A 24,138-nucleotide genomic window follows, 5' to 3' on the forward strand; every position below is an offset into this window, starting at 1 on the left:
ACTGTTGCTATCAGAGTGTAAGTTCTATCACCAAGGAAGTGAGGTCACATCTTCAAAGTTCCATTCTGTGGAGCCTTTCCCTTAAGAAGATATGCCAAGGCCCCTCTGGGCTGCTGCCACAATATCATCCCCTTAACTGTACACAAGGAGACAAACACAGTGCCATTCCTCAGCTCCCTCAAGAGACTTGAATGTAGACAGGGCCCTAAGCCTGCGGACAGACAGACAGCTGGGTCCCAAACCTCCTTTTCGTATCATTTCCAAACACTCTAGCATGTTCCTTCGGGAAAACCCCTAAGAAACAAGCAAGGTATGGAGACCCATGAAAAGCCAAGGTTAGGGACCCAACAGACTCTAAACTGCATCTTGAGTCGTGGATCCTGCCCCTTCGGGAGATGTTGAGGTCACAGCTTAAAGCGCATCTTCCCCGAATACGGGTTCAGTGTCTCTGGCTATGATAGCAGCCATGTCCAAGAACTCCAGGAGAAGGTGAGAGAGCTCACCTGAAAGCCATGCCCCCAAATTGGCATCAGATCTCGCATCTTCAGCATGCAGGGCCCCAGAAACAGGCCACCTTATCGATAGAGCAAAAGACCTCACAGAAAATCACTAGGGCTGGGGGATCAAATACTGGCTAGGAAGCTTCATTGTGACCACAGAGAGTGGCATCCATTTGAAAATAGGTTTGAGCTCATTCAAATTGTCCAGCCTCTTTAGAAGAGTGCAATACTAAGGATGCCTGAGGAAATAGACTCCTCCCAGGTCTGGTTTGCTTGGTGTTTTATGAAAGAATCTCAGAGGACATGGGTGAAATCATTTTCCTCGCTAGGGAGTCAAGTGAGGGACTTGGCATTAGACTTAGCTTGTAATCCCTAGAGTTTTGGGTGAGCTGCTTTCTTTTCCATGTCCTCCAAGCAATAGGAAGAGCCCTAGTCCTCCCTGCTTCAAGCGATAAGACTGGGGAATTAAGAAAGTCATGAACGAGGCCAGGAGTCATTTGGGTACATTTGTAAGATTTATTTATTTAATTTCAAGTCAGTGTTACAGGGAGGCAGAAGAAGACAGACAGAGAGAGATAGGTAGATAGATAGATAGGTAGATAGATAGATAGATAGATAGATAGATAGATAGATAAATAGAGTTCTTCCATCCCTTGATTCAGTCCCTAGATGGCCGCAATGATTGGAGCTGTGCCGATGCAATTCCAGCAGCCAGGAGCCTGCTCTGGGTCTCCCAACCGGGTGCCAGAGCCCAAGCATTTGGGCCATCATCCACTGCTTTCCCTGGGCCCAGTAGAGAGCTGGATCAGGAGAGGAGCAGCCGGGACTCAGACCTGCACCCATACGGGATGCCAGCACTGCAGGAGGTGCCTTGACCTATGATGTCGCCATGCCATCCATTGCGCTTTCTGTTTTCAAAGAATTCCTATGTATTTGTTTGAAAGGCAGGGACACAGAGATTTTCCATCTGCTGGTTCAGTCCCCCAAAACTTAAGTCAAATAAAGTGCCTCAGACTCCATTTGGGTCAACAACCTGTGTGGCAGGAACCCAAGGATTTGAATCATCACTGACTGTCTTTCCAGGCTGTACGTCTTTCCCAGGCCATTAGCAGGGAGCTGGATAGGCAGTGGAGCAGCCGGGCCTCAAACTGGTGCCCATATGCGATGCCATTGATGCAGGCGGGCGCTTAACCTACTACACTACAGTGCCAGCCCCTCCTAATGACTTCTTATCTCTCATTTTCTTTTGTGCATCATCTACAGGTATCTACTGACACATTGCAATGGGAATCTATAAACTATTCACACCTATAAACATTTAGTTTAGACTTCCACTTCATCCACATAGAAGCAATGTAGTTCCAAATGACTTGCTACAAAATACACATGAGATCCGTATAGTCATTGCAAGTTCTGTGATTTTACTTTAAATTTCATTCCAAGTTGTAAAAGTGATTTCTATTCCATGGCGGTAGTGAAGATCCTGTATGTGTCTTTTCCTTTTCTCTTACCCTGGGGCGCTTTGCCACTTTTTGGTTGTTCTGTGTTGCTGCCATGTAGTGTCGATTTGCTTCCAGGAGAGGGCAATAGAGCTTCCCTGTCAGGCAGGTCTAATGCTGATGCTGTCCCTTAACTTGTCCATAAGAAGATGTCATTTTGGTTGGAAGTTTATTCCTTCAGTTATGTGAAGATAAGCTTTCACACGCTTCAGGCCTGTAAAGTTTCTTGTGAGAAACCTGATCGTCTTACCGAATTTGTAGATTCTCATGCATCGCTTTTGATAATTCTCTGGGGGAGGATTCAAGACCTAGAATTCTTGAGAAGGAAATCCTGGTCAACTCTGGTAGATGTTCTTCCACTGAAGTCACCAAAGTATCCCTTTCTACCAGTCATGCCTAGAGAGTGATTTTCTACACATCCTGTGCACCCCCAACTTGCGGTGTGCTCTAAAGGTACTGATGGCCTGCTGTGTGTTCAATACCACCTGCTGTACTTTGTTCCTACTTGCTGTGGGGACAGGACATGTCTGGTTCACAGTGGATACTGTGGGGTTTCAGCTGAAGGGGTTTTCGTGTGTTTCACTGGATCAACCTCCCTGTCTCCCTCCTCCCTGCCTGTCTCTCTGGTACTCTGCCTTTCAAACAGTAAAATAATTTGACCAGCCAATCTATAGCAGCAGAGAGGCCCTAGTTCACTGGTGGGTGCAGTCAGAAAAATTTTCCCAAAAGGCTGTATGCAAGTTTATTGAGAGCTTTAGTCCTGCCCACCACCGCCTCGGCCACCATCTAATAGTGAATCACATCACCTGCAAAGCAAGCTCGAAACCCAGTAGTAGCCAGTTTCCAGTCTCCCTTCCCCCAGCAATTGCAACTGCCAATTAGTTCTCGGTCTGTGAGTATGCTCTAGATGTTTCATAGAGCTAGCATTATAAACTATTCTCTGCTGTGTCTGGATTCCCTCAACTTGCACCATGGTTTCAAGTTTTGCCTATGCGGTAGCCCGTATCAGTACTTGTATTCTACTTCATGCTGAATTCCATCATACGAGTAGACCATATTGTGTTTATTCATTCATCTACTGATGGACACTGGAGCTGTGGTTGTGTTTTGGCTAGTGTGAATCCTGTGAAGTCTTCTGGATAAATATTTTTCAAACTTGTTTCCGGTTCTTTTAGATAGCTCGTTGAGAATGCAACTGCAGGTTCATGGTAATTTGAATAGCCTCGAGGTGGTTTGGAAGGGGTATCTATCTCATTGCAGACTTGATTTGTGATGGCCAATGACCAATAGTAGTGTGTCCTTTCAATATAGCTCTTGTGCTGTTCGTCTTTGGAGAAATGTCTGTCCTTGCCCTTGGCCATTGTTGAAGTGAAGTTGTGGGTGAACATTGTGATGCTGTGCGTTAAGCCAGTTTTGGGAAAGTGACTTCTCTCCTTTTGCTTGCTTTTCCTAATTTGCTCTCATACAAAGGACTTAGCAGACATCGACTGGAATAAATCATCACTCTTGTGGTGGGCATCTGGTCCAGTGATTAAAGTACCACAAGGGGCATTCATATCCCCTTTTGGAGTCCTTGTTCCTCTGTGCTTCTGATAGAAGAGCCTGCAGATGCACCTGTGAAACAGACTATGCCCCAACGGATGACAAAATGCCACACAATTCCAAGACCCAGATTGAAGTGCTGGCTCCTGGCTTTGGCTTAGTCCAGCCAGCCCTGGCTGTTGCAGGATTTGGGAAGTGAACCAGGGAATGGAAACTACTCTGTCTTTCCCTCTCTGTCATTCTACCTTTCTATACTAAATCAAGAAATATGAAATATGAACCCAGAAATCTTCCAAGGAAATCAGGAAAGATATTAAAAAATAAAAATACAATGAGGGTCATTAGGCTTTGGGTGAGTTTGTTTCCTTCTGTGTTCTAGAAAGAGGACCATCATCTTTAAATGATATCAGCATTTAGTCCACCTCTAAAGAACTGAGCAGACTGTGAATTTTGTCTATTTTAGAGTATTCACTGTAGAATAATGGTTGGCTTTGATGGATTCTTCGTTCAGTTTTCTTGAGATGTGGAAACACACACAACACACACACACACACACACAGACACATTGACAGACACAAGCAAAGTAACGGAGAGAGAGAGAATCTCTATCCACTAATTCACTCTCCAAATACCCACAACGGTCGTGGCTGGGCCTTACTGAAACCGGGGATTGAGGTCCCTGTCAAACAGGCTCCATGTGGTGTTCAGCTGATTTGCTCTCTGGCCCTTCTGCCTTCAGCCTTGCACCATGTGACAATGCAATAGTAAGACCTTCATCAGACAAAGCATGCTGATGCCCTGATGTTGGACTTCCCAGGCGCTCTAGGTGTGAGAACTATAAATTTCTGGTCTTCACAGATTATCCAGTCTCAGGCATTGAGTGTTAGCAACACAAACACAGAAACCACATATGCCCCTATACTTGTGGAGTTAACTCCCAGAAGTGACAGTGCCAGTGCAAATGGCAGATCTACTGTAGAACTCTATTGCTAGATTCCCCTTTGATAGAGGTCGCATGGTTTCGCATGTTCATTACCACTCCTCGAGGAGTGTCTTCTTATTCCAATATATGCTGCCAAGTACTTGAATTGTAGCCAAATGAGAGATGTGCAGTTTCTATTTGCATTGCCCTGCACAGGAGAAAGGTGGCGCTCTTTCCATTGGAAGAAAAGCCACTTGTGTCCCTTTTCCTGTCAACTGTCCTTGTCCTTTGCCCATCTTTCTGTTGGAATGTTGGCCATTTCTCCCTCGTTTCCAAGAACAATGTGTACGTTAGGTTTCTTTCGTTTTGATATACTAGGCAGACCAACTACACTTTCCTAGTTGGTATTTGTTTTTCCTTTATCTTGGTTTGCCATGCATGAATTAAGGTTTGTGTGTGGCTGAATATAACAGCCTTTTCATTTATAACTAACGCATTTTGTTTCCGAGTTGGCAGGGCCTTTGCCACGCTTCCCATCTTAACATTATAAAGGAACAGAGACAGAGAGAGAGGAGAGGAGCTCCCAACTGCTAATTCACTTCCCAGTCCTGCAAGTGCCTTGAGATGTGCCAGACTGCAACTGGGAACTGGCAATTCCACCCAGGTCGCCCATGTGAATAGCATGGAACTTGTTATAGGAACCATTGTTTCCCCAGAGGTATTTTAGTAAGAAACTGGAGTTAGGCTCCAGAGATGAGTATCAAAACCAGGTACTCTGATATGAGAAATGGGCATCGGAACTCACCATCAAAGCATCTAAGCCATTAGGCTAAATTCCTTCTCAACCCATGTTTCTTTTGTTAAGAGTATCCCTTGACTGTCACACCCTTACTTCCCACTCCACAAAAGCAAGCATCAGCCTTGGATTTGTTGGAAGCGCAGTGCACCCTCTACTACTAGACGAGACAGGAAAATAGACTACTAGATGTCCATAATTTCTTCCCAAGTGGGATCTTCTAGAGAAAAGACGGAAAGAGCGTTGCCCTGGGTGTACAGCAAAGAGCCCCTGTAGACACTGATTTTCTCTACACAGTGCACAGCCAGCCATAGAATCCTGGATTATTTTATTTCCAGTTTTTCCCAGACACCTTTTATGGAAGCTATACCAACTTGATGCATTTCCTAAACACGGCTTTTGGAACATAGTGATTCTCCCACCATACCTAACTTCACAGCAGCCCTCCCACCTCTCTTCCTCCTCTGTCTCCTTTAGGGGCATCTTCTCTGACAGGAGTAGAATTTACCTAGAACTTATCAACAAAACATGACGGGCTGAATACTATACGTATTTGGAAACTTTGGAATGACATATACTTCTATGAAAAAGAGTGAGCATTTGGAGATGCATTTCACTGAACAATGATGTATTTCCTTTTTGATGTGTTTCTCTATTTGTTGACAAAGAGTAGCTGTACATATTGATGTGGTATAATGTAATATTGCCCTACATGCATACATTTAAATGATCATATTAGGTCATCCGCATCCACCGCTTCCCTATTCAAGGTTTCTTTGTAGTATGTACATTCAGAAGTCTTTCTTCTAGCTTTTGAGAAAAGACTGTATGTTAGGTGAAGTATTATTACCCTACTATGCACTAGAACACCGGCAGGCTTGTTTTTACAACAAACAAGAGATGAAAGTGCTTTTGAATTCAATGAAAGTAAGGCTTTCTGAGATTTGACTTACGTATGTCTATAGTATCTGTTGCGGTGGAGTGAGTTAACTTTGGAGAAGAACCCAAGGGCGGTGTGACTTTTGCGAGCATGAGACATTCTTCTAGCTTATAATCCATAGATGGTGTCATTCACGTGAAAGTGTGGTAGATCTTTGTGACCAAGTGGTACTGTTAACTCACATACCTCAACTCTTTGAGCAGAGAGGTCCTGCATGGGAAGTCAGTGCACAGTGACCCCTGTTGAGAATTTCAGAATTAGCACATCAGCGAACACATGAGGATCTTGACCTGAGCTGCCTCAGCTGTGGAAGCCTGTGGAATCCACTGACTCCTTCCATATTTAGACAGGGCCACGGGGAAGAGGAAGTTCTTTTGTGCCTTCTGAATAAAGTGTATCTTTTGTGGATGACCACTTCTTTCTCTTGGGGTCTACCCACAGAAGTGGTTCATGGGGAACCCTGTTTGCCACAGTGTTTTGTCTTCCCATGCCTGACATGCTCTCATAGGTGTTTTAGCCACATCAGAATGTCTTCAGGGTTGATTCTGAGCCAGGGTGTTATTTGAGGTCATTGTCATTCTGGGAGGCTGCTATATGCAATACTTCCCATGTTGGAGCATTCAGTCTGTTTTGATTCTTTCTATTATTATTATTGTTATTATTATTGTTATTATATCTGTGCTCTATTTATTAATATCTAGTATCTATTTTTATAGAAAGCTTTTATTTACTAGATAAATTACATAAGTACAGCTTTCAGATTGTAGCTGTTCTTCCCACCTACCTGCCCTCCCACCCCCAAACCACCCCACCCCCTACTCCCTCTCGCATCCCATTCTTCATGAAGATTCATTTTTAATTATCTTTATATAGAGACCAACTCTATACTCAGTAAAGATTTTCACAGCTTGCACCCACACTGACATGCAAAGTGGAAAGTAATGTTTGAAGGCTAGTGTTACCGTGAATTCTCATAGTACACCACGTTAAGGACAGAGGTCCTACAGGAGGAGCAAGTGCACAGTGACTTCTGTTGTTGATTTAACAATTGACACTCTTATTTATGATGTCAGTGATCAGCCGAGGCTCTTGTGACGAGCTGCTAAGGGTATGGATGCCTCTGGAGTTCACAAACTCTGCCCTTGTTTAGATAAGGCCATCCTTCAAGCGGAATTTCTCTCCAGCATTCAGAGAAAGAAGGTACCTCCTTCTTGGATGGCTCCTTCTTTCCCCTGGGATCTCACTCACGGAGATCTTTCATTTCTACTATCAATTGATAATCTATCTCAGCCAGTTTTCCTTTTTTTTCTTGTTGTAACTTGGCCTTAACTCAAAGAATCTTAGGTTGTTCTTCAAACTTGAGGCAAGAGGATTGGACATAAGACATTGCTTTCAGTATTGTCAGAGTTTTGTATCTTTGTGATTGTGGCAAGTAGCATGCTTACAATTTCCTTTAGATAAATGACCACAGTGGCTGACATACTGATGTGTTTTCTTTTTTCATTGTCAGAAACTCTCACTTCGAAGAGTAACAGTGTGTTGACTGACGTAACTTGGAGTTCCAATGGAAGCGATGTGTCAAAGGAAGTGAAGACACACTCTGAATCACATAGGGATAATGGACACGGTTCTAGAATGTAGAGGCTTTGGAACGGGGATATTTTGGGTCTAGAAGATGGGGCCAGTGATGGTAAGTTTCTAATGTTGTCAGAAAGTCAGGTTTTGTTCCATATTGGATTCATTATTGGGTGAAGAATTCATTCTCAAAGTTATTATAGGTTTTGATGTTTTTGTGAGGCTTAGCCTCTGTGCCAAGCCTTTCGAAATGCTTTCTGATGTAATGTTTCTTACAGTAACGACTAAGAGCTAGGACTGGTATTATTGGTAACAACTTGAGTTTGGATGTGTAAACTCTGTTGGGGTTCATTGTTAGATCCCCTTGAGTTCAAAGCCAGTTCTCTGAACTCCTACCGAATGCTACACCCACACTACTGCCTGGCTAACTTGTGGTTATTGGGACAAGACTAGAACAGTGCATGTGTGATGGGAGTGTAACTTTCACCAGTTTTGTTTGCTGTGAGTAGTTTGTGTTGCCTCATGGTTTAGACAGTTGAAAATAGGGTTTCTCAGTCTTGGCACTGTTATCGCTTGGGTCCAGATACCTCTGTCGTGAGGAGGAGGACGTTCCTGTGTGTTGCAGAAAGTTTTAGAGTTTCTCCAGCGTCTCCCTAGTACATTACAGTGACAGCATCAGTGCCCGTGGACACTCCCAAAGAGGTCTTCTGAGGTGAGGCATCCCCTGAAGGACACACCCCAGTTGATAGACACAGACAAGAATTGTAGAAATCATGTACTTTTCCAAATCTTAAAAGAGATAGCTTAACTAGACTATTTAGACATCTTAATGCACTCAAAGTAAGCTGGTAACTTTTCATCCTCACCGTTCCTATTAGCGACTTACGCTTAATATGAACAAGTTAGGTTTGTACAGACAGCCTCTCTAGAAGATGGCCAATATTCTTTTTGCTTTTGCACTTGGCTGAGTTATTTCCTTTGATATCTGCTGGGTCTTCTGAGCTGAAAATATCCTCCTTTTACAAGGACATTTGGGACTGAGGGCATTCCCTGTTTAGTGGTAAGGACAATCACCTTAATGATGTGAAGTGAAAAAGATCATGGTTTGTACGAAAGGAGGTAAATACAACATGCACAGTTAGCTAGTTACTTGCACAGGCAATGGAGACTCGGCAAGGGTATCCAAGAGCTAACAAATGTGGTTAACTTTGATTGGGTGGGGTTAAGAGATGCGAGAAACCAAGTGACTAGAAAAGAGGCCAGGGATAACTTTTTCACTGTCTGAATGTAGTTTTAACCTTTATTCAGGAACAGGGCTATACTATCTACTGAGAATACAAATAGTTGTAAACCATTTAATGATTTGAAATGAAGTAAGTTGCAACTTGTGCCTTTTTAGGTGAATTGCATTTCCCTGACTGGGAGCTCGACAGGGACAGGGAAGGTGCTGCTGAATGTAACGAACTTGAAGATGGCAAGGGTGCCGTGGGTCCCTCAGACTGTGCTTCTTGTGCAAGTCGGCAGTCTTTGACGAGTGATGACAGGCTCTCTGAGTTTGCCAAGGTAAGAATGGATCGTTTCAGAAACTCCTATTCTTTTATAACATATGTTCATCGAGGCCTTTTGGTGTTTCTCCCACCGTTCCTTCTCAGGGATCATCCTTTTCACTCTCAGAGCTTTCTTTTGAGCTCCACACCTTGGTCCTTAACTCACATGCTGGTGCTGTGCTTCTCAACATGGGGAAATATGGAGCTCTCTCCCCCCTGACTCTCCACTGCCAACTAGGCAATGAACTTTGGTTGTCCCTCCAGGGCCCTAGTACAGATATGTCAGGGTTTGCTTAGTTGAGTGTGCAGCATTTACATCATTGTAATTCCATAAGGACTCTTGATCATCAAGACCAGTGCTAATTATCATGATGCTCTTGAACAATGAGTTGTGTTACTTGGATTGTTTTAAAAAAACGTATTGGTGTGAAAGGCAGTGGGGCCCAGAGATTGTCCATCTGCTGGGTTCATTCCCTGAATGCTCGCAGCAGCCAAGGGCTGGGTCAGGCTGAATCCAGGAGCCTGAAACTGCATTTGGGTCTAGCACTCGTGTGCCAGGGCTCCAGGTACTTGAGGCTTCTCTGACCACCTCTCTGGGTGCACATGAGCAAGAAGGTGGAATCTGAATTGGAGCCAGGACTCAAACCCATGCCCTCTGCCCTGGGGTGTATGCATCCCCAAGTGGCATCTTGACCAATGCGTGAAACACCTGCTCCCCATATTGACCCTTTCTTAGGTCATTTTGCTGAACATTCATAGAATCCTCATATTTCTTCATTGTCTTACAGTCTCATAAACATTTCTATACTTAACAGACTTTCTCTCAGTTTCATTTTCTTGGTGAATGTTTCCCTACCACCTCCTAGTTGCTCCAATGTGGATTCAAGATGCTTTTCTCTTTGTGGATGTTGTCACCCTGGGGTTTCTGTTCCCCATCATTCTAGGAATGTGTTCACTTCTTTGCTGATGGTGCTCCTTGATCTTGCATTTCATGTTTTCCTCAGAGATTTTTTTTTCCACGCTTGATTTTGTAAAAAGTTTTATGTATTTATTTATATTTATTTAGTTGACAGGTAGAGTTATCGACAGTGAGAGAGACAGAGACAGAGAGAAAGGTCTTCCTTCTGTTGGTTCACTCCCCAAATGGCCCCCATGGCCTGCGCTGTGCTGATCTGAAGCCAGGAGCCAGGTGCTTCTTCCAGGTCTCCCATGCGGGTGCAGGGCCCAAGCACTTGGGCCATTCTTCACTGCCCTCCCGGGCCACAGCAGAGAGCTGGACTGGAAGAGGGCAACCGGGACTAGAACCCAGCATACATATGGGAAGCCGGCACCGCAGGCAGAGGAATAACCAAGTGAGCTAGGGTGCAGGCCCCTCCACGCTTGATTTTCTGGAGCACATCTTCTGGCAGGTTCTGAGCAATGGCATACAGAAGCGTTTTTGATGCTTGGCATCTCTAACTATGCTTTGATCTTACTGTCCTGTAATGTAGGATTGAAAACATGTATGTACTTTTAGGTTGGAAATGGTTTTTCCCAAGTTCTGAAGGCACTGATGCATTGTCTTTCAGCTCAAGGATTTTGTGAGTCAGGCTGAAGCTTCTCATTTTTGATCTTTGAAGGTTTTGGTGTTGCTAGTGGTTTTCAGCAGTTAATTGGGACGTGCTTTGGTATGTTTTTCTGCTTAGCGTTTGTCAAGTGTTTTGGATCTGTGGGGTTCTAGGTGTCGCCAGGACCACCCCCAGGTTTGCTCATCTGTAGGACACTGGAGATGTGGTGTAGAGGCATCTCAGGGCTATAGGGAAAGGAGAGGAAGCTGTGTCATCAATTCCCCATGCTCGTCTCCCAGTAGATTCACCTAACATGGACAAGCTATGGAAGTTGTGCTCTTCTTGGAGAGCTCTAGCTATTCAATGGGCAGGTTTTGACTGGGGCTCCTACTCGGTGTTCTCTCTTCCTACCCTGTCCTAGAATCCCAGGCTTCCAGAAGGCAAATCCATATCAGTATAAACTGTACATTTTTGCAGTTTCGGCATACATTGTCAAACGTTTGTTTATTTGTCTAAACAGGAACATGAGATACCTTTCCCATGATCATGGCATATATTTAGAGCACCTGTGGTTTCTGTGGTAGTGTTTTACCATGACCACTAGACCGATCTTTGGTTTTCTTGGCTCAAGTTACTCCTTTAGTACATTATTTGTATTTTAATTGTTTTCAAGATATATTTATTAAAGGCAGAGTTACAGGGAGGCTGGGAGAGTGAGAGAGCGACCTCCAATCTGCAGGTTCCCTCTGCAAATGGCTGCAATGGCTGGGAGTGAGCCGATCGAAAGCCAGGAGCCATTTGATTATGCCTTGTCTCTTACAAGTGTGCAGGGGCCAAACCATTTGTGCCAAACCCTACTGCTTTCCCAGGCCATAGCAGAGTACTGGATCAGAAGAGGAGCAGCCGGGCCTCGAACAGGCGGCACCATGGGATGCCGGCACTGTAGGCATCACCTTTCCCTGCTATGCCACAGTGGCAGCCCCTGTGCTTTCATGTTTGAAAGAATTCTGACTCATTGGTTGGAAGGCAGAGACACAGAGATGTTCCAGCTGCTGGTTCGGTCCCCAAATACTTGAGTCAAGTACAGTGTCTCCAACGCAGCATGTGTCTCCAACCTGCGGGGCAGGGACCCAGGTGTTTGAAATATCACTTCCTGTCTCCCAGGCTGTATGTCTCTCCCTGGCCATTAGCAGGGAGCTGGGTAGGAAGCAGAGCAGCTGGGACTCAAACGGGCACCCATGTGGGATGCCTTTGCTGCAGGTGGATACTTCACCTGAATACATACAAATCTCTGTGTATATATATGTATACATCGATGAAATTTTTGTCAGTGTTGGCTTCCCAAGATTGTGCACTTTTATTATGTGCATTTCCCACTGAATCTCACAGGGAATTCTCTCTAGTGACTAGGGCTGAGTTGTGTTCTTGGGACATTTTGCTGGTCACTGGTGACACACATCATTTGGAAAACACTGTATAGAGAGGACCACCATCTGAGCCTAAAAGGCCCTAAGCAGCAAACTCCCAAAGCTCGTGGGAGCAAGTGTAGAAGCAGTGAGAGCGTTGTTCTCGCCAGATACCGATGGATGTATGAATTGCGCTTCAGAACAGACCCTGAGGGACTCTCTCCACGAGACAGCATGGGGCTCCATGTAGGAGCCTCAGAACTGAAAGAGCACTCATGGTGTGGCATCCTTGCATGGGGAGACACACCCCTCTCGAATCTGCATGAATGTCTTTGTCTGTGGATCTAGAGAATGGTCTCTAATTAGCAGGGCAGGGAAGGGATAAAGAGGAAGAAGGACACTCATGGTCTACCATGTATACTACTTTAATGAAAGGCCTAACCAACTGGTACTAATCATGGTGAACTATATACATAGGAAAATCTAGGAGGAATCCGTGAAATTGGTGATGATGTGACCACCCATCTGAGAGAGGGAGGCCAGTCTCCCAGGCACTGGGTTGTTGCTTGGTCGGCGGGGAACGGAGCGAGTGTCACGGTGCAGTCCCCGAGCCCACAGATGAACTCTGCAGCCCCCACTCTCTGCCTGCATGGGGGACTCAGTCATGCTGATGTTCTCCAAGGCCTGATGTTCTTGGCCTTGAGGATGAGGTGGACATTCTAGCAGAGGGGCTGGAGTAGGCAGGACAGGTTGTAGCTGCAGGACACAGAAGCAGCCATGAGTGCACTCTTGCTCATCTCAGGCTCCCTCCAGGGCCCGCCCTGCAGCCGCAGTCCTGGAGCCCCGCACTGCCCATGGGTAAGGCCCTCTGCTGACCAAGGGGCCATGGGTAGCCCTCTCCTCAGTGCACAACAGGAGAACCTTCCCCATCTGCCACCCTGGACATCCCGCAATCCCTGCCCAGCACTCACCTCTTAGTGTCACTGAGCCTCTCCATGGATTGGAACCACAGTGCAAACTCTGCGTCGCGCAGCAAAGTATATTGACTGGCTGCCACCTGGAGCCGCTGCATTTCTTGGAGAACTTTTATCTCCTGGGGCAAGAGGGGCAGAGAGGATGCTGACAGGCCTGCACTGGGACTGCTGGAGGGGCACACTGTGGCAGGGGCAGGGGGCTGGCCTCTGGGTCTTTTAGCTAGAGAAGCCTTCCCTGGCCATCCCTTCCAGGCTCCAAGCTGTCTTCTGAGTAGCATACACACAGCCCCTCGCCCAGGAAGGAAGTTCTCCTGGATTCCAGTCCCTTAGCCACAGCCTCCCTAGGGATGCTCTCCTCCTTCTGTGTGTATCCATCCCAGTGGAGAGAGCAGACAGACACGCATGGGCTGGAGCCTGGGCTTTCTGCCCAGGGCATCTCTGACCCCTCCATCCCCTCTGTGCCTGGAAGATAGGGCAGAGCTGCTCACCTTTGTCATTTTCAGCATGTTGTTTTTTCCCTGGAAGGCAGAGTCCATCAGAACAGCCCCTGGCCTGTGACTAGCCCCTGGCCCTCCCCTCTGGGTAAGAGGAAGGAAAAGAAGGTGTCCCTGGGACAGGCTGTTAGCTCTGCAGAAGGGGACATGGTGGCTGAGGCTCAGGGAACTGCTGTCCCCACCATGTCTGATGGCAGGCAGGGAAAGTGAGGCCTGGGAATGGATGGGTGCACTGAGGCATGTGGGTGCTGCCTGACCTCACAGGGGCCCAATTTCTCTCCTTCCCTTGGGTGCCACCCAACTCAGAGGCTGAGCAGGCTCAGCCAAGACCTTGTGCAGCTTTGCAGTCAGGGACTCTGGCTATGCAGCTTCAACCGTTGGGGGACAGGGGTGGGCACCTGGTTGCAGGCTCCCGCACTCAGAGGGGATATGCAGGTGAGCCCTCCTCCCTGGGACAGCTTGTGAGGCCTCCGGAGACATGGGCAGCAAGGAGCTGGGGGCTGAGAGCTCAGCCCAGGACCCTCCCCCCAAGCCTCAGGGTCCTGGAGCCTGCCCCACCCATGGCAAGTTCACTCACATCTACGAAGTCCTTCATGGCGATGTCCAGCCTATCCAGATACATGATGAAAGTGCCAAGGAAGGGGACGGCTCCCTGTGCCATGAGGTGGTGGTGGTGGTGAGCAGCTGTTCTCAGGTGCCACCAAGGCCCGGCCCCTGAGATGCACTCCACCCCAGCTGCTGGAGCCCTGGCCACATTCCCCATTGGGAAGCTCCCCGCCCCTAAAGTGCCTTTCCCAATTCTCCCTGCATCCAGCCAACTGCCTCTAGAATCGGACAACCCTGGGAGCCCTGATGGCATGATAACAAGTCAGCTTGTGGGGTGCCAGCCCTAGCTCAGGCCCAAGTCTGCTGGGAGCCCTTCAGCTCAGGCCCTCAGCTCTGGTCTCTCAACTGGGGTCTCTCAGCTACTGTGGTGATGGGCGTGGGCAAACAAGGGAGGCAGAAGGCCCTGCTCCCTTGACATGGGCCCCCAGTGGGAGACAGGAGCCCCTGCCCCCCCCTCCCCAGGCACACTTGCCTTCTTCTGCAGCCGCTGCCGCATCTGTGTTCTCTGGGGGTTCTGCTCCCGGGCGGGCAACCTGCAGATCGCCATCTGCCAGGGTCAGGGTCACGTTCAGGGAGATAGTCCTTTCCTGACCGGCCCACATTTGTGCAAACCACCTTGAGCCCTGCATGTCTGGCTCACTTCCATTGGTATAATGCCCACCCTGCACTCCCCTCCTCCCACAAGGTGCTCTGTATGGATTCATGCAGCTCCCACTGGGAAGGTGGCTTTGGGGGATTGACCACGCCTCCCTGTGCCTGCTCCTCAGCTGGAGAGGGTGCTGGCCTCCCCTCCCACCTCAGGTCCCCCTTGCCCTAAGTATCCTTTGACTGACCTGTGCCTCAGCGTGTCCCTGAGAGGAAGCCAGGCCCAGCACCCCATACCCTGCCTCCCTGGATGCACATGAGGCTCCCTGTGCAGACTGAGAGACAGGCTCATGCTGCTTGCTTCTCTCCTCGAGAAGACAGAAGTTCTGCTCCCAGGCAGCCAGTAAGACCCAATACTTGGCATCCCACTGGACTGCTCAGCCCCTGGCATTCCCAAGCTGTGCAATGTGTGGGGCAGGCTTGGCAGCCCTCCCCATGGAAGGCTGCAACAGAGAACACTGTAGCAGGCCTGGTTTCCAAAGGACCTCTAGGGCCCCAGCACAGATGGAAGGAAGCCCTTGCTGCCGCATCCACCTCACAGCCTGGGGGAAGCAGGAACAGCATGGGAGCCAGAGACCTGTGGGTGCTCACAGCCCCCTCTGAGAGCCAAGCTGCTCTTGCTGCAGCCCATTCCCATTGCCCTCTGAGCCCGACTGCATGCCACGACCTGTGAACACAGCCCTCTCTTGGCCTGTTGTCGTAGCAGGCACACCCCAGGTTTTCTTTTCAAGCACACTTTCAGTGACACCAAAAGCTCCCCTCTGCCCTGATGCCCTTACAGCCACACCCCTTCCCCTCCTGCCAAGCCCTCACCCCTGTCCCTGAGCCCCCACTTTACCTTCATGGGCACATCTCTGTTGACTTTTTTGTCCTGTGTGCAAAGACGCTGAAATTTCCTGGCACTTTTTCTGTTGTGAGGGGAAAACCAGGAGATATTTGGATGGAATGGTGAGGTGGTGGATCAAACCCCTTTGGTTTAAGAACAAAGATCAGAGGATCCACCCTGCCTGGTAGTATCTTCTGTTTTGATTGTGTGTGTGTGTGTGTGTGTGTGTGTGTGAGTGTTTACAGAGTTGGAGTGCCCAGGCAGGTCCAGTGCTGCGTGGTGCACAGGCGCAAGTATGTAGTTTGGAAGCCACATGTGCCTGACTAATGGAAATGTCATCCTGAGGCAGAAACCCAGTCCTCATGTCCCAGGGCCGCTGAAAGATGGTGCTCCCCACCCCTGCCCCCGGCAGTCCACGCCTCTCCCTGTGTCCCAGGATACCAGCCTCTGTGAGTCTTGGAGGATTAGTGCTTAGGCCCGAGGGTAGTCCCGGGTCCACCAGGTGCTTTGAGGGATGCACACCCACCTGGAGACTTCTCCCCACGTTGTTTTCAGCTGGCGTACCGGGTGGCTGTGCAGAGCGCAGAGGATGGTGTGGACCGAGCAGTAGTTCCGGAGAGCCAGGCACTCCTAGGGCAGGGAGCGGATGAATGGCAGGTAGGTGGCTTGGAGCCCCACCTGAGCCAGGCTCAGCCAGCTGTGCTGACATCCCCCTCATGCATCAGAGAGTTGGCCAGGGAGCCAGAGCAGGTCAGTGATGGGACCCCCTTGAGCCACGCTCACATGGGCTAGATTGGTTTCAACCCATGTCAGGGGCCTAGGCGGGAAGTGAGCATGTAGTTCTGGGACAAGTGAGTGAGATCAGGCCACCTCGTGGATCCCAAGAGCCCAGGGATTGGGCAGGATCTGTGACCACAGACTGTACACCTGAGAGCTGAGGAAGCAAAGTGGCACGTCCCTGCCGTGCAGAGAGGGAGCCCCTGGGACAGCCTCAGCTTACCTTGGCCACCTTGATCCAGTGTTCCACCACGCGGGCCCTGTCCGCTGCCTTCATGCTGGGGTCCCCCAAGCACGTGGTAGTAACACAATGGGCCACGTGGTGGTAGTGGATGATGACAGCGAGAACAGTAGGGGGCAGCTGCGCATTGACCTCCTTGTTCTGCTGGATCCGGATGGAGCTGTGGCACTGATAGGGGACCACATTCTGGAAGAGCTCCTGGGGGCAAGAGGGTATCCCATGGGCACAGCCAGCCTAGCTCGAATGCAGTGAAGCCCAGCCACCCCGGCAAGTGACAGTGCTCGAAGCTGCAGCTCAGGTAGTTTGGCATGCAGCTCCCCAACATGGGAGCAGCTGGGCTATGTGTTCTGCCACTGAGGTCGCCTCGCTCCTGCCAGCCCAGATCCCAACCCTCCCAAGCCTTGAGGAAAGAGACAGAGGTGTGTGCTCCCAGGCATCCCGCCCAGTATCTCATCCTTCTGCTCTCGGCATCTGCCCTGGAGTCCTTGTCCCTGTGCCAGTGCTGCTCCCTGTGAAAACTCCAACAAGGTGCTTGCTGTTTGATATGGATATGTGTGCTAGGACCCAGGACAGCTGTGGCATCGCAGGCAGATGGGAAGGCAGTGGGTGGACCTGGATGCCCTCCACCTAGGCCCGTCCAGTACCCTGTGGGTCAGATCCAGCCCTACTTTCTGCCAGGCCCATGTCAGTTGATCTGGAGAGTCACTGTGCAGCTGGTGTGGTTTGGGTGCCCTCTCTGCCAGCCATGGGAGAAAGGCAGCCTTGGGAGTGAAGACATTGGTCCAGTCACATAGGTGGTGGGACCTGAAGCCTGAACTGCAGCCAGGCTACTGGATTCTGGTCGGGGCAGCTGTGGGGAGGCTGGTGCCAAAGGGGTGTTCGGGCCTGGCCCTGCCGAGACAAGCCCGCTGCTCACCGCGTCCATCAGTGTGAACTGTTCCGCCAGCAGCTTGGCGGGGAATGTGGTGATGCTAGCCATCTTGCGAGGCTGGTTGTTTGCAGGTCCCGGACATGCGCAGGAGACTTTGGTAGTTGTCTTTGGTGCTGATTCTGTGCATGGTGGCATCCTCAGTTTTGAAATGGATCCTGTCTCCAGAAGAGGTTCTAGCTCTGTGAGCAGTGGGGAATCTGGCTCTAAAGCCAGTGTTTGGCATGACTGCAGCCTGGCAAATAGAGCAGGAGCTGGGAGAAGAGAAAGGGTCAGCAACATCAAGCACTTTCCAATGGCCTCTCCAAAGCCAGGCGCGATCCCATTGCCTCTAAAGGGGCTCCAGCCCCAAAGCCCACCGAGAGAATCTCGCGGAGTGCAGTGCATCTTACCGACTGCTTCTGCCTGTGTGGGATTTGGGTAGGCCATCCTGACACGCAGAAAGCACGCATGGGTCTGCAGGTCTCCTCTGGGCAAGCGGACCTGCTTGGATCCGACCTTCATCTTGAGAAGCGGGAGATCCGCGCGATCGCAGAATTTGGCCTTGTACTTGGCTTTGCAGCTTTGCAAACAGGAAGCCATGTTCCTGGGGAAGGAGAGTGGGCAGCAGAGTCAGACTTGACCTTACCCTGCTTGCTGCCCTTCCAGGACTCCCTGTGTGGGGTGGGGCACGGAGCCTGCCGGTGAACTCTAGCTTCTTAAAGACAATGCCATGCTTTGCTGTTTTCCAAGGCGATTTCTTGACTGTGAATCCCAAGAGTTACAGAGAGAGAGGGAGAGACACACACCGGGGCAGAGGTCTTGCATCCACTGCTTGACTCCCCGGATGGGCAGTGGACAGCACTGGGCCAGGCTCATGCGGGGAGTGAGGAGCTCCATCCAGGTCTCCCACATGGGTGGCAGAGGTCCAAATGCTTGGACCATGTTCCCCTGGTTTTCCCAGACCCCCGAGCAGGGTCCTGAATCTGAACTGCAACAACAGGGACACCAACCAACACCCACAAGGGATTCTGGCATTGCCGGCAGTAGCTTTCCTTTGGATGGCTTCCTTCTCATGTTCCTTTCAGTGCCTTCCCATTCATTCCCATGGTTTTCTCAGGTGGAGGCCCCTAGGCTCCGGCTCTGAGCAGACTTGGGAGTAGGTTGCTCCTGGGATGGTGGGTTGGGTTGGGTGGTCAGGGAGGGTAGGCAAAGCTGGAAGCAACTGCCCTGGGCATGGCTATGTGGGTGTTGTCTGTGAGCCCCAACATGCCCGCTCCTCTGCAGAACGTGTCTGCTCCTATCCATAGCACTGCTCTTCAGCACTTCCTTTGCATGTGGTGGGGCCAGAAGTTGGAGTTGCACCTACTGTCTGCCTCTGCCTTGCCTCAGCCCTCATTTTCCTGCCATTCTTTCGAGTGACAGAAGGCCGCATCTGCACCCCAATCTCCCCGCATCTTAGTGGGACATGGGGTTCTCCTTGTGATCAGAGTAGGGGACGTTGCAGCTACTCCCAGAGGAGGTCAGCAAGCCTCAGCTCTGCCGCTGCAGGACAGGACTTGTATAGGATCTCGGCTGTGAGGGTCGGATTCCCCACAACTGTGAGGCCCTTGAATGCTTTGTTCACTGGATTTGTGGCAAGTGTCTGGAAAAGTGCACAAGGGAAGGGCTTCCCATATATGTGTAGAGTGAATGATTCCTTGTAGACCTGCCAGGTCGATGAGGGGTCTGGGCAACTGCTACCAACCCTGAGGGCAGCTGTTCTGTGCATATATTGAGGACAGGAGCAGCTGGAACAAGTAGGAAATGTGGCCGGTACGAAGGCATAGCAGCTTCCAATGCCCCTGCCCACATGTGATGCTGGCAAGCCATATCAGGGTTGGCCAGTTCAAGTCTTGGCTGTTGTCCTTGGTGTCCAGCTCCCTGCTAATGAGCCTGGGGAAGTGCCGGATGATGGCCTAAGTAGTTGGACCCCTGGCACCCCTGAGGGGGCCAGATAGAGCTTCAGGCTCCTCAGCCCGGCTTCCCAGAGCCCTGCTTTTTGCAGCCATTTGGGGAGTGACCCAGCAGATAGAAGGACGCATTCTCTCTTTCTCTCAGTCTAACTCTGCCTGTGAAAGAAAACATTTCTGATTCTTGAAAAAGGGGAAAGCAGGATTGCCATCTGGGAGGTTTTCCAACCATAGAGGCACATGGCCGGTTCCCACCTAAGTAGAAACATTGGTTCGTGAGGGTGCAGAGAAAGGAAATCAAGAGGTGTGACGCAATGTGCCAGTAGCCCTGTCCACAGAGAAAGGCACCCGTTCCATGCCCGCCATGTCTTAAGTCGCTTCGGTCATCTAAAACATGTAAGATTCATCTCTGCATCACCGCAGTGCTGAAAGGCAGCTACCCACCTGTCGAATATCTGGTCTAAGTAATACGGAATGGTGGAGAAGTCGCTGTATGTACACAGGAAGGTGTTGAAGTAGCAGATCCTTTTTCCCAGGGGGCCCGGGACCAGGGCATCCAGCAGCATCTCTTTAGTGTCTGGCTGTAGGGTCCGCATGGCACAGACCTCTGCCAAGTAGAGCATGGACCCATTTCCATACTAGGGAGGACCAGAAAGGACGTGAGTCAGTGGCAGTTCCAGGGAGCACAGGGGAGCAGACACCCGGGTTGGGAGAAAACCCCAGTTGGGGCCAAGAGGCTGAACAGGGACTGAGGGATGAGAAAGTCCTGCGAGGGGGCCAGCAGTGAAAGATGATTCCGTGCCCCTTGGGGGAGCTAGAAATGAGGGCAACTGTGTGATTTGCTTTGCCACCAGACTGCAGAATGGAAACAAGTGGGCGGAGTAGGATATGAAGCCCCAGGGGAGGCTAGATCCTGAAAAGAGCCATAGTCAGAGGTGTCTGCCTGTGGCGTAATGACCACAGGCGTTCTGCCAAGTGACCTGACTTGAGGCATTACAACGACACATGTGTAGAGCCAGTCCCCAGCCAGCCTGGTCCTTGGAGTTTGTCCTCAGCAGGGCATCACTGCCTTTTCAGAGCCGAATTGTGGCCCCCATCCCCAACACACACGTGGGGTTGTTCTGACACCAGAGCACTTGAGTGTGACTGCTGCAGTTGGGCCAGTAGTCCGCAAGGAGGTGATTGACCTTACCCCCAGAAATGGCGTGGGCCCCATCCCATTACCTTGCTGTGCTCATTGGCAGATGCGACAGGAGCACAGAGAAGCCCAGGGGAGCATAGGAAATGAAACTGGGGATGGAGATGGCAATGAGCCCTCCTGAGAAATCACCTTGGCCATGCCCTGACATGCAGCCACCAGAAATGGGAACAGCGACTCCTGTTGGGAGAGCTGCCCAACCTGGGCTCCTGTGCTTTGAGCAGCCTAGCTGACTGTGCTCCGTGAGAGACAGTGAGTCTGTGTCCTACAGCACCGCTGCCGTGGCAATGCAGCTGAATCCCAGTGCTTCCCAGCAGCCATGCAAGTGTGGCCACAGGGGCAATGTCGTCCCATGGAATAGAACAGGTAGGGGCCAGGCTCCAGTCCTGTGTGGTATCTTCACCCTTTTGGTTGAACCCTCTGCCCTTTTGTGTGGGAAAACCTTCCTGGTAGGATCACTGAGTCCTAAAGCTTGGAGAAGACCTGGAAGGCAGTGGAGCTAAGGACTGCACAGGATTCTTGGACTAGGTGGGCAAACATTCAGCACCATGGCCACACATGATGCTTGTGTGAACAGGGAGTTTCCCAACACCCAGTTGCCAAGGGGCTGAGATTTCTTTGAGAGTGGGATGGGGGTCAGTCACTGAGTGGGAGATCACGAGGCCAAAAGCCAGGGGCGTTCCTCCCTTCAGGATGTGGTTCTAGGCACACCGTGGTCATCTCGTGCCCCAACATGTGGGTACTCCTGGGCCCCTCGCTCCCTCCACACCGGCATTAGCCACGTTGTTGGCCTGACTCACGTGTCCATTGACGATGCCTGTGGCTTCCTCATGTGTTCTGTCTGTGGACTCGAGTGTGGAGCTCTGCAAAGAGAGTGTGTGGCAGCCCAGACCGGAGGCATCAGTGTCGTGCTTGGCTGTCCCCACAGAGAATAATTCCCCCCATGAGGCATTCTGTTACCCAGGTCGGGAAAGTAAGGGCCTCTGTACCCTTGTGCAGCCAGAGAGGTCTCCAGAAGACAAGAGGAGGTCCCCCAACACCCACTTGCCCAACCAGCTGTCCACAAAATAGGGTATGAACACGCAAGACACAGGAGGCTCCAACACGTGAATCGTGTTGCTGGGCAGCAAGAGCCCCTCTTCTTCTGCCACTGTCATGGTGAAGGGAGGGGCAAAGAAGACCCAGATGGGGTCACAGGTGATCCCCTGCCAGGACGGGCCTGTTCCGCTACCTGGGGCTGCCTCCTGGGCTGTTCTGTTCCCTGGGGTGGCCTTGCAGTAAGAGGCCACAGACACCCAGTGTGAGAGCGGAGCCAATGTCTCAAGCGCCGGAAAAGGCCAGAGCCTGGCAACGATTGGCAGCAACGAGAGAACATGGTCTTCTCCTGAACGTCTCCCATCAAGTGAGCCGCTAAGGACTGTTGCTATCAGAGTGTAAGTTCTATCACCAAGGAAGTGAGGTCACATCTTCAAAGTTCCATTCTGTGGACCCTTTCCCTTAAGAAGATATGCCAAGGCCCCTCTGGGCTGCTGCCACAATATCATCCCCTTAACTGTACACAAGGAGACAAACACAGTGCCATTCCTCAGCTCCCTCAAGAGACTTGAATGTAGACAGGGCCCTAAGCCTGCGGACAGAGAGACAGTTGGGTCCCAAACCTCCTTTTCGTATCATTTCCAAACACTCTAGCATGTTCCTTCGGGAAAACCCCTAAGAAACAAGCAAGGTATGGAGACCCATGAAAAGCCAAGGTTAGGGACCCAACAGACTCTAAACTGCATCTTGAGTCGTGGATCCTGCCCCTTCGGGAGATGTTGAGGTCACAGCTTAAAGCGCATCTTCCCCGAATACGGGTTCAGTGTCTCTGGCTATGATAGCAGCCATGTCCAAGAACTCCAGGAGAAGGTGAGAGCTCACCTGAAAGCCATGCCCCCAAATTGGCATCAGATCTCCCATCTTCAGCATGTAGGACCCCAGAAACAGGCCACCTTATCGATAGAGCAAAAGACCTCACAGAAAATCACTAGGGCTGGGGGATCAAATACTGGCTAGGAAGCTTCATTGTGACCACAGAGAGTGGCATCCATTTGAAAATAGGTCTGAGCTCATTCCAATTGTCCAGCCTCTTTAGAAGAGTGCAATACTAAGGATGCCTGAGGAAATAGACTCCTTCCAGGTCTGGTTTGCTTGGTGTTTTATGAAAGAATCTCAGAGGACATGGGTGAAATCATTTTCCTCGCTAGGGAGTCAAGTGAGGGACTTGGCATTAGACTTAGCTTGTAATCCCTAGAGTTTTGGGTGAGCTGCTTTCTTTTCCATGTCCTCCAAGCAATAGGAAGAGCCCTAGTCCTCCCTGCTTCAAGCGACAAGACTGGGGAATTAAGAAAGTCATGAACGAGGCCAGGAGTCATTTGGGTACATTTGTAAGATTTATTTATTTAATTTCAAGTCAGTGTTACAGGGAGGCAGAAGAAGACAGACAGAGATAGATAGGTAGGTAGGTACGTAGGTAGGTAGGTAGGTAGATAGATAGATAGGTAGATAGATAGATAATAGAGTTCTTCCATCCCTTGATTCAGTCCCTAGATGGCCGCAATGATTGGAGCTGTGCCGATGCAATTCCAGCAGCCAGGAGCCTGCTCTGGGTCTCCCAACCGGGTGCCAGAGCCCAAGCATTTGGGCCATCATCCACTGCTTTCCCTGGGCCCAGTAGAGAGCTGGATCAGGAGAGGAGCAGCCGGGACTCAGACCTGCACCCATACGGGATGCCAGCACTGCAGGAGGTGCCTTGACCTATGATGTCGCCATGCCATCCATTGCGCTTTCTGTTTTCAAAGAATTCCTATGTATTTGTTTGAAAGGCAGGGACACAGAGATTTTCCATCTGCTGGTTCAGTCCCCCAAAACTTAAGTCAAATAAAGTGCCTCAGACTCCATTTGGGTCAACAACCTGTGTGGCAGGAACCCAAGGATTTGAATCATCACTGACTGTCTTTCCAGGCTGTACGTCTTTCCCAGGCCATTAGCAGGGAGCTGGATAGGCAGTGGAGCAGCCGGGCCTCAAACTGGTGCCCATATGCGATGCCATTGATGCAGGCGGGCGCTTAACCTACTACACTACAGTGCCAGCCCCTCCTAATGACTTCTTATCTCTCATTTTCTTTTGTGCATCATCTACAGGTATCTACTGACACATTGCAATGGGAATCTATAAACTATTCACACCTATAAACATTTAGTTTAG

General features: G+C 50.0%; 1 long non-coding RNA gene across 1 annotated transcript in view; it reads left to right on the forward strand.

Moving 5' to 3' along the window:
- Positions 1–9,008: 9,008 nt before the first annotated feature.
- Positions 9,009–24,138, forward strand: part of LOC138850071 (uncharacterized) — a 108,267-nt gene continuing 93,137 nt past the window's right edge. Inside the window, exon 1 of the long non-coding RNA XR_011389467.1 lies at positions 9,009–9,337. This is a non-coding gene — a long non-coding RNA (uncharacterized lncRNA). The remainder of the gene's footprint in view (positions 9,338–24,138) is intronic.

This window comes from Oryctolagus cuniculus, chromosome 6, assembly GCF_964237555.1.
Source record: "Oryctolagus cuniculus chromosome 6, mOryCun1.1, whole genome shotgun sequence".
Classification (NCBI taxonomy): domain Eukaryota; kingdom Metazoa; phylum Chordata; class Mammalia; order Lagomorpha; family Leporidae; genus Oryctolagus; species Oryctolagus cuniculus.